The sequence below is a fragment of the Etheostoma spectabile genome, chromosome 10 (assembly GCF_008692095.1).
Source record: "Etheostoma spectabile isolate EspeVRDwgs_2016 chromosome 10, UIUC_Espe_1.0, whole genome shotgun sequence".
In the NCBI taxonomy this organism is placed as follows: Eukaryota; Metazoa; Chordata; class Actinopteri; order Perciformes; family Percidae; genus Etheostoma; species Etheostoma spectabile.
The window spans coordinates 21346280-21356821 of NC_045742.1; the positions used below are offsets into that span (position 1 = coordinate 21346280).

General features: G+C 38.5%; 1 long non-coding RNA gene across 1 annotated transcript; it reads left to right on the forward strand.

The window, feature by feature from the left end:
- The first annotated feature begins 625 nt into the window (after nucleotides 1–625).
- On the forward strand, nucleotides 626–9008 carry LOC116697105 (uncharacterized). The gene is made up of 3 exons (XR_004333919.1): nucleotides 626–788; nucleotides 6305–6314; nucleotides 8998–9008. It is a non-coding gene; the product is annotated as an uncharacterized LOC116697105 (long non-coding RNA).
- Nucleotides 9009–10542: the final 1534 nt, after the last annotated feature.

The following is a 10542-nucleotide window of genomic DNA, read 5'->3' on the forward strand; positions in this document are numbered from 1 at the left end:
ACACAAGCACAAGGGTTTGATTTGGTAAAACTTATATATTTTAAATGCAACTGTGTAATCAGACTCAAAATCAAAACCTGTGCTTATGGCCAGGCAAAGCAGCCTATTTAGTTTGTAAATTATTGAAGCGAAGGTGCATACTAGGTCACCACTCTCTGCTCTCACATCTCTAGCACTCCATGCAAGGGAGTGGTACCGCGGCATGAAGACTCTGAGTTTTTTAGGCATTTAAGATTCTTATCTTTTTGTAAATCACATTTCCTGGCTATGACAAAACATCTTAAAGTGCTCATATTATGCTCATTTTCAGGTTCATAATTGTATTTAGAGATTATATCAGAATAGGTTTACATGGTTTCATTTTCAGAAAACACCACATTTTTGTTGTACTACATTGCTGCAACTCCTCTTTTCACCCTGTGTGTTGAGCTCTCTGTTTTAGCTACAGAGTGAGACATCTCACTTCTGTTCCATCTTTGTTGGAAGTCACACGTGCGCAGTAGCTAGGTGAGGACTACCGGCCATTAAGATGCAGAATATGAGGGCGTGCCACGCTAGCAGCTAGGCGAGCGTTATAACGTGTGTTACAAAGTGACGCATGTTTGTCACAGAAGTAAAAGCTGGACTACAATAGAGCTGTTTGTGAATAGTGTTTTCTGTTGGAGATGGTAAGTGCCTTTGGGGGGGACTTTGGGCTTTTTCACTTTGTAAAGCTATAACATGCACAAAAAAGACATATAACACAATAAAGGATAGGGAAAAAGCATAATTTGAGCACTTTTATGAAAGTTGTACTGATATAATATTTTTATGGCGAGAGAAGATATACTGTGTAATGATAGGTGATAGACTATAATTTTACAAAGAACAGATAACCAAAACAAAAAACCTCATGAATAAAGAAAATCATTCTGTGCAAAACCTTAAAGTCTGCTCATTAAATGGCCAACTCATGTCGAAACATAAAAAAAAAAGAAACAGGTTTTTGGGCATCAGGGAGTGAGACTTATCATTCTTGCTGTCGAATTACCCTTGTGACTGAACAGATGTTTGCACCTGCTTCAATTCTTCATCACTTTTCCTTCTCTGCCTCTCTTTCTCTGACACACACATGTGCACACAGAAATTCAGAAACACTGGGTTTCAGCCTGAACTCTCATTTGGCCAATTACTCTGACCTTCCAAATTGCAAAGACCATCCAAAAGCCTCTTACAGCGAATGTAACATCCCCTCCTTCCTCGCCCTCTGGAGAGATATTCAGCATGCTCCTCCAACCCCACTGATAGGACAATTTAGCTATAAAATGAGCCTGTTTTGCCTCAACACATTTCTTCCCGCATATCTTCCAGGGCTGTGGGTTTTATTGACCGCTGTCCTCCCAGCGGTGTTGGTGCCTGGACTGGAGCACTCAGCAGCAGCTGGTTGGGCTGTTGATGGTTGTTAGCCCCACTGGCTGCGCTGTTCTGGGCTTTGAGTGGTGCCAGGCACAGCAGTTACCCCGCTCCCCTACAGCCCTGTCTGAGGTGGCTTGTTAGGAAGCTGCTTAAAATAGAGAAGAAATATCTCCAGTCTCACTGCACCACTTCCTTCTCCACACGCCTGGCTGATCTTTCTGGCTGGCTGGCACACGGTTACCTGGTACCTAGAGCGCAGGGTTTACATATAGCTTTGTGTGTGTGTGTCTCTGTGTGTGTGTGTCTCTGTGTGTGTCTGTGTGTTTAAGTTGGGGCACAACTCATTCCTGTCTTAAACCAGGCTTGGCTGTGTTGTTTACCTACACGTTTTGATTTGAGGCAGCCTACTGGGATTTCCCCCAGGAAGGGTGACCGTGGGGGAGCCAGGGCACACGCTCTGCCTCGATCTCCACAGCAAATCCTGGCTGGTTAGAAGCATTTTCTATCAGTTTAGCAGGATAATAGCCTGCATAGTTTGTATTCATTTTATATTCATCCTGTGCTCTCGGTTTTCTGTTTTAGACTAGAAGTTTTCAGCCAGCACCGGTAGTTTGTGCTGCACTTCAATTCTTCTTTTCAAAGCAATATTTCAGTCATGTGGCAGGTATACTAAAGTACAACACTCAGTGTTGAGACAGATTGCAGTTTTAAACTCATTAAAATTAGCAAACTAATTGAATTAGTAAATCTGATTGTATCATGGGTCCTTCACAGCCATTTGCCCACTACAGCTGATATTATGTTGGCCAGTCCAATAATGGTTTCCCTTTACAGCCATTATACTGGGGTTTTATAGTGCCAAAGGCAGTCTTTCACTAATATCTAAAAACTGTTGGCAACACTGAGGCCAGGTGGTGTGCACCAGTACACACCGACATACCAGCCAATCAAAGCTCATATCACAACCTGGATAGACACACTGACATACTTGCTATCAGACAACAAGTAGTCAATATATTTTCATTTCAGATCACTCAGTTAAGTGACAAATGCTTCATGCACTTCTACATTAATGTTTATATTTATTTACGATTTTTAACTGCTCATCAACATTCCAAAGTGCAGCTGCCATATTATCCGTCACTTCAGCTGTGTACTGGGTGATACAGCCTTATCCAAAAATAAAGATAACTTTATAATGAAATGCAACGAGGAAATGCAAAATAACACTTGGACATTTGATAATTTAATATTTTTACTGACCTCCATGAGTTATTAATCAATTGAACATGACATAAATGTTTCTCCTTTTAATCTTTAATGCTGGAATAGCCACCCAATTCACAAATTATTGTTGATTTAAAGCCTATACTAACATTGAATGCATTTGCATGTTTTCCAAATGTGAAGTCATATTTAGGGTCTGATCTTAGGTAGAAGACGCTGTCTGTAGTCCTCCTTATATTATGGAAATACATATATCACGCTACATATTTCCATGGAAACTGAGCTTGCTATAATGGAAAAAATGATAGATGTGTTAAAGTATCAGTTCTCGAATGGAGTTGTTGGTTTAAAGAGGCTCTTATTGCATATGGGAAATTATATGTGATGATGTCCATATATACAGTGTCAAAATTGACTATCCCTAGTGATGCAAAGAAATGATTATTCTGGATGCACTCGGTCAAAAACTGAAACCGAAAATAATATTGTACTTTTGTATAAATATTTGACTTTTTAATTGATTTAAGAATTTTATAAATCTGAATTGAAAAACTGCAAAGCAATAAAATCATCACACTTTTATTGAAAGTAACCCACCAAAATTTGTGTGTACATATAAAACAAAATATATTATTCTTCTATCAGTTCTGTAACAATCAAATATAACAGATTTCTTTATGTAGTCTACATATGGAATTGTCGTGCTTTTATAGGTGGTGTATCAAACCTGATGTGGAAAAGTTCTTTGGCACCATACTAGAGCCAGACCTATAAAGGAATTTTAAGGTTGAAATCATTACAAATATTTGGTGATTTAAAAATCCGATATTCCGAAATATCGGCCGATATACTGTATATAAAAAAAAAAAAGAAAATCCAGAAACGTGTAACATAACATAAACCAATTTCCCTAACATTAGTTATTTGTAGTTACTTATGAGTCCTCACTAAAATAATGTTTTATTTTCCCAAAAGAACAGAGGCGCATCACAATATATTCCAAGATCTGATAAATAAAATGTATAAAAATACAAATTTCGGATATGAAACTTAAAGCTGCCAACAGGGACGATCTAGAGTGCTCTCTGGTGGACAAACTGTGCAGCACCATACACTCATAACATGGTTGTGTTTTGTTTTTTGTTTTTTAAAATATGAATTTATCGGCCATTATAAATGCTGATACCAGTAGTTTGGAACGAGTTTGAGCATGAGGGGCGAGGTGGAGGGGTATATATTTTTGGCTCATATTTTCCGCAGTTTTTCTCTTTGGGACCAAAACCAAAAATGCTATTTTCGGCTAAAAGTTTTTGGCCGCCCAAATTTCCGTGCATCCCTAGCTATGTCAGTGAACAAATCTATGTGTCTACTAATAAACATATGCTGTTCAATTTAACAAATATACCATATGTACTCTGCATATGCTGATGACTGTATAAAGTCTTGGGCAACTAAGCCAAAAAATTATCTCTCACAGATTTCTTCAGAAATGCCTTCTGAAGTCCAAGTTAGATGGCCTTAACATCAACATGTGTAAAAATCTAATACTTTAAATGTTTCATACCGGCAGCTAATAATTAATCATGTGAGTAATTCATAGAGGATGTTGTTACATGGACATGGGCAACACACTGTCATACTTAAATGAAAGAATGGGTTGATTAGCAATGATTCTCAAAACAAACTATTTACCTCCCCACAGCGACAGTAATTGGCTTAAAAACCTGTCACATAAAACTACCAAATGAGGACTTCAATGTGTCACAATCTCAACTCTGCAAAAGTCTGTTCATTTCAAAAACTGGTCGTTGACTTTTGGTTTCCCACGGGACGCAAACTCCTGAATATAAATCCTGTTTTGACCCATCCACCACCCCAGCCTGCCTCCTTATGCAGAATTTGGCGCCCTTATACTTTGTCACCTCACTTCCTCATTTACCCCCACAATAATTAATATGGCCACAAACAGCCCACCTAAACATGGGATGTAATGAGCTGCTTGCTCAATCAATCAATCATTACATTACATGTCATTTATTTAGCTTACTCTTTTTATCCAAAGCGACTTACAATTGCTATATATGTCAGAGGTTGCACGCCTCCGGAGCAACTATGGGTTACGTGTCTTGCTCAGGGACACATTGGTTGACGTTTTGTTTTCTAGGTGTGGACGGTTTGATATGGGTATGGTAAAGAAAGCAACGCTGGGGAATTAATTTTTTCGGGGATTATTAGTTTTCTTGGCATCACTGTTTGGGGTATTTTCTACAGATTCAGTTTTTTTTTTAAACTTTGTGCTGTAAGAGGGCTGTGATCATCTAAAAGCTCACTGTTAAACAACTGTGTGTGTCATGCTACATAGTTAAAGCTTTACTGGTAATTATCCAGAATACCGGAGGCATCTGATTTCGTGTGCCACTGCCCAAAAAAAAAAAAAAACTGAAATAAATAAAGATAACAAATAGGCTTTCTTTTCGCTATTTTGTAACATTTTCTCCGGTAGGGTTTGGGAATATTTTATCATTTGCCCACATCTGAGCCTTGAGTTGGCACAGCAGGAGGGCACTGTTTTATGTCCTATGTAATCTGGTGTGCAGAGGGTGGAGTTCTGTGTAAAGTTGAACAAGGGGGGGGGGGGTAAAATCACACACTTCAGGGTCCGTTCACAAAATTCACAAAAGAAACGTGCATCTTAATTCCATACTACATAGAAATTGTATCCAGTATGTTCTATAAATGTTGTAGTGTTTTTACAGTTAGTATACAGGAAATCAATGCACACTATGAATTATAACTGAATCAAACTGGTACATTTCAATATACTCAGTGTGTCAGTAATAGAGATAGCAAAATTGCTTTCCCAAGATTTAGCACTTTTGTTTTCCTTCATTTGGCCGTCTCACCACCAACCATAATATCTGTAATGTTGCAGTTTTGAGTACCTGCTTCATTTTGTTAACACATTCTATTTTGGCACAATAGTTTACACAATGCAGTGTACATTATTGTATACTTCATTGTGTTGGTACTTAATTGTGGACACTCAACATAATCCAATTTTGCTTCAAATTAGTCCAGTCCAGTAATGTGGAATTGAAACACAGCTACAATTTCTCATGTACACCATATATAGATGGGTTCATTTGGGATCAGTTGCAATGCTAAGACTCTAATTTGATTTCATCAACACTGTCAGCCACAAAGATAGTGAACCATGAGCAGAGCAACAATGAGGCTCAATAACGGGACATAGACAGCAAGTTCAACCATGTAAAAGTGAAATCTTGCTATGTAATTTGTGAAATTTAAAAAGGGTCACAGCTGGATACCGGGCAGGAGAGTATTGGATATCCAGATATGATGGCCAATGTATGACAGCAGGTTCAACCTACAAGTCATTAACTATGTCACCAACACTTATAGCCGAGCCAGCTCCAGACCCTTCAAACGTCTCCTTTAACTGGTCACGAAATAGTAAACATAGTCCCGGAATCACACCGCTTCCCAGGGGCTGAACTATAATGAGTTTGAATTTAATATTCGCAGACAGCTCAGCAACTAACTCGATATACAGCACATCATCTAATGTATAGCACATCATCCTTACTCTAACACTTCCAGACGGAAAGTCAATACATCAGCCACAGTTTTGTGGATAGTTTTATTTAGCCAAATGTGGGAGTAGTTCTCACGTAGCCTACATGCTAATTAAGCTGAACATACTGCCAACAAAAGGTGTCCTGGTTGATTAGAATATATAATTAATTACAGTTGGCTCCCAGTCCTGAACCATGTTATGCATGGTATAGCAGTTTGTTTCCGGTTAGTGCACTCCAGTTACTACACTTTTAACACTTTGCCATCACTTTTTCAAAGGCAAGTGCTTTGATGATGGAATTTATGCAGTTTTTTTTTTTATTATGTATAGGAGATTTCTTCAATAAAGTGTTAATGACAAAAGAAATAATTGTTATGAGATATGTACACTACCGGTCAAAAGTTTGGGGTCCATTATAGACAGAATACCAGCTGGAATCAGTTGCATTGTTTTTTTTAACCAGGGCAGCAGTTTTGAGATTACTTTGTTGCTTACATAATTACAAAGGGTTCTCCAATGTAATCTTAGTCGGTTTTTTAAAATAATATCAAATTAGTAAACAGGATGTGCCTTTGGAACATTGGATTAATGGTTGCTGATTATGGATAATGTAGATATTGCATTAAAGATCAGATCACTCAGATCAGCTGGTATTATGTCTGTAATAGAGTGGAATGGAAATTTGTAAGTGACCCCAAACTTTTGATCGTGTGTGTGTGTGTGTGTGTGTGTGTGTGTGTGTGTGTGTGTGTGTGTGTGTGTGTGTGTGTGTGTGTGTGGTGTGTGTGTGTGTGTGTGTGTGTGTGTACACACACACACACACACATATATATATATATATATATATATATATATATATATATATATATATATATATATATATATATATATATGGTCCTGTAAGTCATTGTTTTAAAATATATCATATGTATTATAGTTTTGGTTCTTGGCTGTCAAAGGCCATTAGTACCTTGTCAGAGATAAACTGTTGCATATCCTTTTGTGGTTAAATGCCTCTATCCTCCTGCAGTATCTGATAAAAACGTTAAAGGAGGCTCATCATACTGACACATTGATGAACAGTGACCTACATTAAAAATAAAAGACTTAAGTTAATGTGAAACACCTGTAATGTAGCATGCAGTAGCATCTGGAGTAAGATTTTCCTGCTTAGTCCTTTTATCTCCTGTTAACTGGAACAAAAGTCCTTCTAACCTTTCTACTTTGTCTTCTTGGTTAAAAATAAAAATAAATCTGTTAGGTCCTTTTAGGATGTATGAGCTATTTTCAAAAGAACGCCATTTCATCTGTCATATTCCGTTTTCATAAGAGCCAGCTTGAGCTGGTTTATAAACTGCAATGAAGCAGCAGCTTGATAGTAGACTGATGCACCTCTCCATCACCACTCCACCCGCTTCCAAAAAGGAGTGAAATTAATTAAATTCTGGATGAGACAAAGGCTTGGGACATAAAGGCTGCTGTTAGCATTTTTCTAGCTCATTGATTCCTTGTTACTGCTGCACATTATGGCCCCCTGAACCCTCATAAATCAATTCATAGCCTATTGTCCTTTTCAGAAGGCTCTCTTCACTGTTGGCTGTAACATGTCCGAGGTGACAATAATCTATTGTTTCAGTTTAAAGCTTAGTGCTGCGCTTTAGACCCACGGCCACAGAGTCCAGCAGGATGTATGTGCTGCCTGCAGGGAGCAGTGGTTGACACATAAGGGTCAAGCTCTGCAACATGGGGAATCCGTCTTTGTCTTAGTGAGGGATATACATACTGTGTCATAAACTCAGAGAACACTGCTGAACTTAAGCTACCTAAAGTACCTGGATTTTAGGTGTCTGAATGGATTATAACAAATAGGTGAAGAGAGAGAAAGTCAGTAAGTAAATCCTAAGATAAATGCATTAAGCGGTAAATGAAAAGTGATTCTCCACTCCGTGCTTTCTGAGGTTGTTGGAGAGTGGTTCTAAATTGAAAACTGTTTAACAGAAACATTCAATGCATCATTTCTCTGTCTGCTCCTGAGAGTAGACAGATGTTCCCTGAGGTGTCTGTTTGCATGGATTTTGTATATATATTTATTTTACCAATTTGGTTTATCAAAAGGTTCTTCAGAACTAGAAATGAAACTCATGTGCCAAATATACAAAACTGGTAATGAATAAAATCATGTACTAGTTATTAAAAACTGAACAAAGGCTGTAGACAAGTTGCAAACTGCTACGTTTCAATTAGAGATGGTCCGATACCATTTTTTGCGGACGCCCAACAGTCAATTATAATGGAAAAAGAACATGAATAAACTACTTTTACGTAGACTATCTTTAGGGCTTTATTAAGTAGTATCAGATAACTGCACAAACTCCAGTACTTCCCAATATCAGCATTTTAGGCAGTATTGGAGGCGATACCGATACTGGAACGTCTATAGTTTCAAGCAATATTAGGTAAACTGTTTTTGTCCGTACCATTGTCTGCATTACAAACAACTTGATATTTAATTGACATTTTTTGGGCACTTGTGTTCTGAGGGAATACATCTAATCAATTAAATTGCAAATACATTTCAATCATGTAAACCTTTACTACCAATTTGCTTCAGAAAGTCTGTCTCTTTGTGTGGTACTGCGTTGAAGACTGTGACTACAGAGGTGAGAAAAGCAAGTAAAGAAAAACGAAAAGCTTTTCTCTGAGCAGAATTGTTTACAGCTGGGTTACTATTGGACTCCAGATCGATTCCAACTGGTCGGTGGACTGACATTAAGTAGACCAGTGAAGCAGCTAGTTAGACACCGGAGCTTGGCCTGAGATCATTATAGAACACCAGCTGGCTCCACCAGCCACATACTGTACTGTGTTGTCGTTATGCTCGTGAAGACAAACGGAATGTTTTTTTTTTTTTTGCCCTATGATCTTTATTTATTTTTGTAATGTATATCGACGCCTGAGGTTGCTTTTAGCAGTTAGATTTATCTAACTTAAACCAAAAACAGAGAAAAGGAGTCGACTGGATTCATTAGACACAACTGATTGATCAAAAACAAGTTTGTCAAACCAGTTACAGAGATGTTGTGGCTTAATGTGTGTTTTCAAGCAGGCAGGAGGTCTACACCAAATTTCAGCCCACCTACCCAAGGCAATTGTGCTCTGGAAGCGGTCGGGAGCCTCTCTGGCCTGATTTGCATGCTGGTTTTACATCTGTTCGCCAAATCTTAACAAAATAACAGTTTTTTATAAATCAATCAGTGGCAGGCAGCTGTAATTTCAATTGGAGAAGTTTAATGTTTCCTTTTGCACCCAAAAACTTTTTCACTTTGTGGTGTGCTCATAATTTGTAGCTACAACAAAGTATTCCCATCTATTTATTGTCTTATTTTCAATGTATAAGTAACGATCTAAAATTCAGAGCCAGTGACACAGATGGCAGAACTAAAATAAACCTTTTACCTGGAAACAAGCACTTGATTAAGCTCTTGTTCAAAAAGCACCATTCACCAATGAGAGTGCACCTGTAAGAGCACCGGCTGTTCCATTTTATTCTCCTCACATGCCTCATGCATGCTGTGCAGTTCGATCGCTTGGCGACTGTAAAATCTAGGCGGGTCTTTGACTTGAGGTGTGACAGTCTGGAGATGTCGGTGTGGGAAGGTGCCGCTGAGCACTCAGAGGTCATTCTGTGCCAACAGTGGCCTGACAACATCCTGTAGGCACAGCTGTGGGCACTTTTATAAAGGTCACCCTGGCCTGACCACCCACCCCATCAACCTCCATCACTGGACCCTGTGCCCATAAACTGACTTGTGAGGATGCACCTTTTTTTTCTTTAAGTTAACCTTTATATTAGGGTTGGGGGGGGTAATATGGTATACCGTGGGGTCTTAAAAATAGCAACAGTATTAGTTTCAATACAGTCATTAAAAAAATGCAATGCACTTACTGTATATAGGAGACAAGGATTAAATATTAAATATAATTTATTAATGCCTAAAAATGCTTAGGTGTGGTTGCCATCACGTGAGTGTGGAGGAGAAAGAGTGTAAGGGGGGGAACGGTGGTCTGGACCTGGTCTCGAAGAAGAACATGACTTCTGCAGTTTGGTCTGCTATTAGTACAACAGGGACCATAGCTTTATTCTATCTCCGCACACTTTTCTTGAGTAGACAAATTACTGTTATACACTAAGCTATTTCTATTACTCTCTCAGCTGCACATACAGTATCCAGCAGAGACAACCTCATCCCCTGAGCGGTGTCAAAAAGAATTCTGGGATCTAAATGGACTTAGAAGTACCTGTGGCGGATGCTGATGGCATG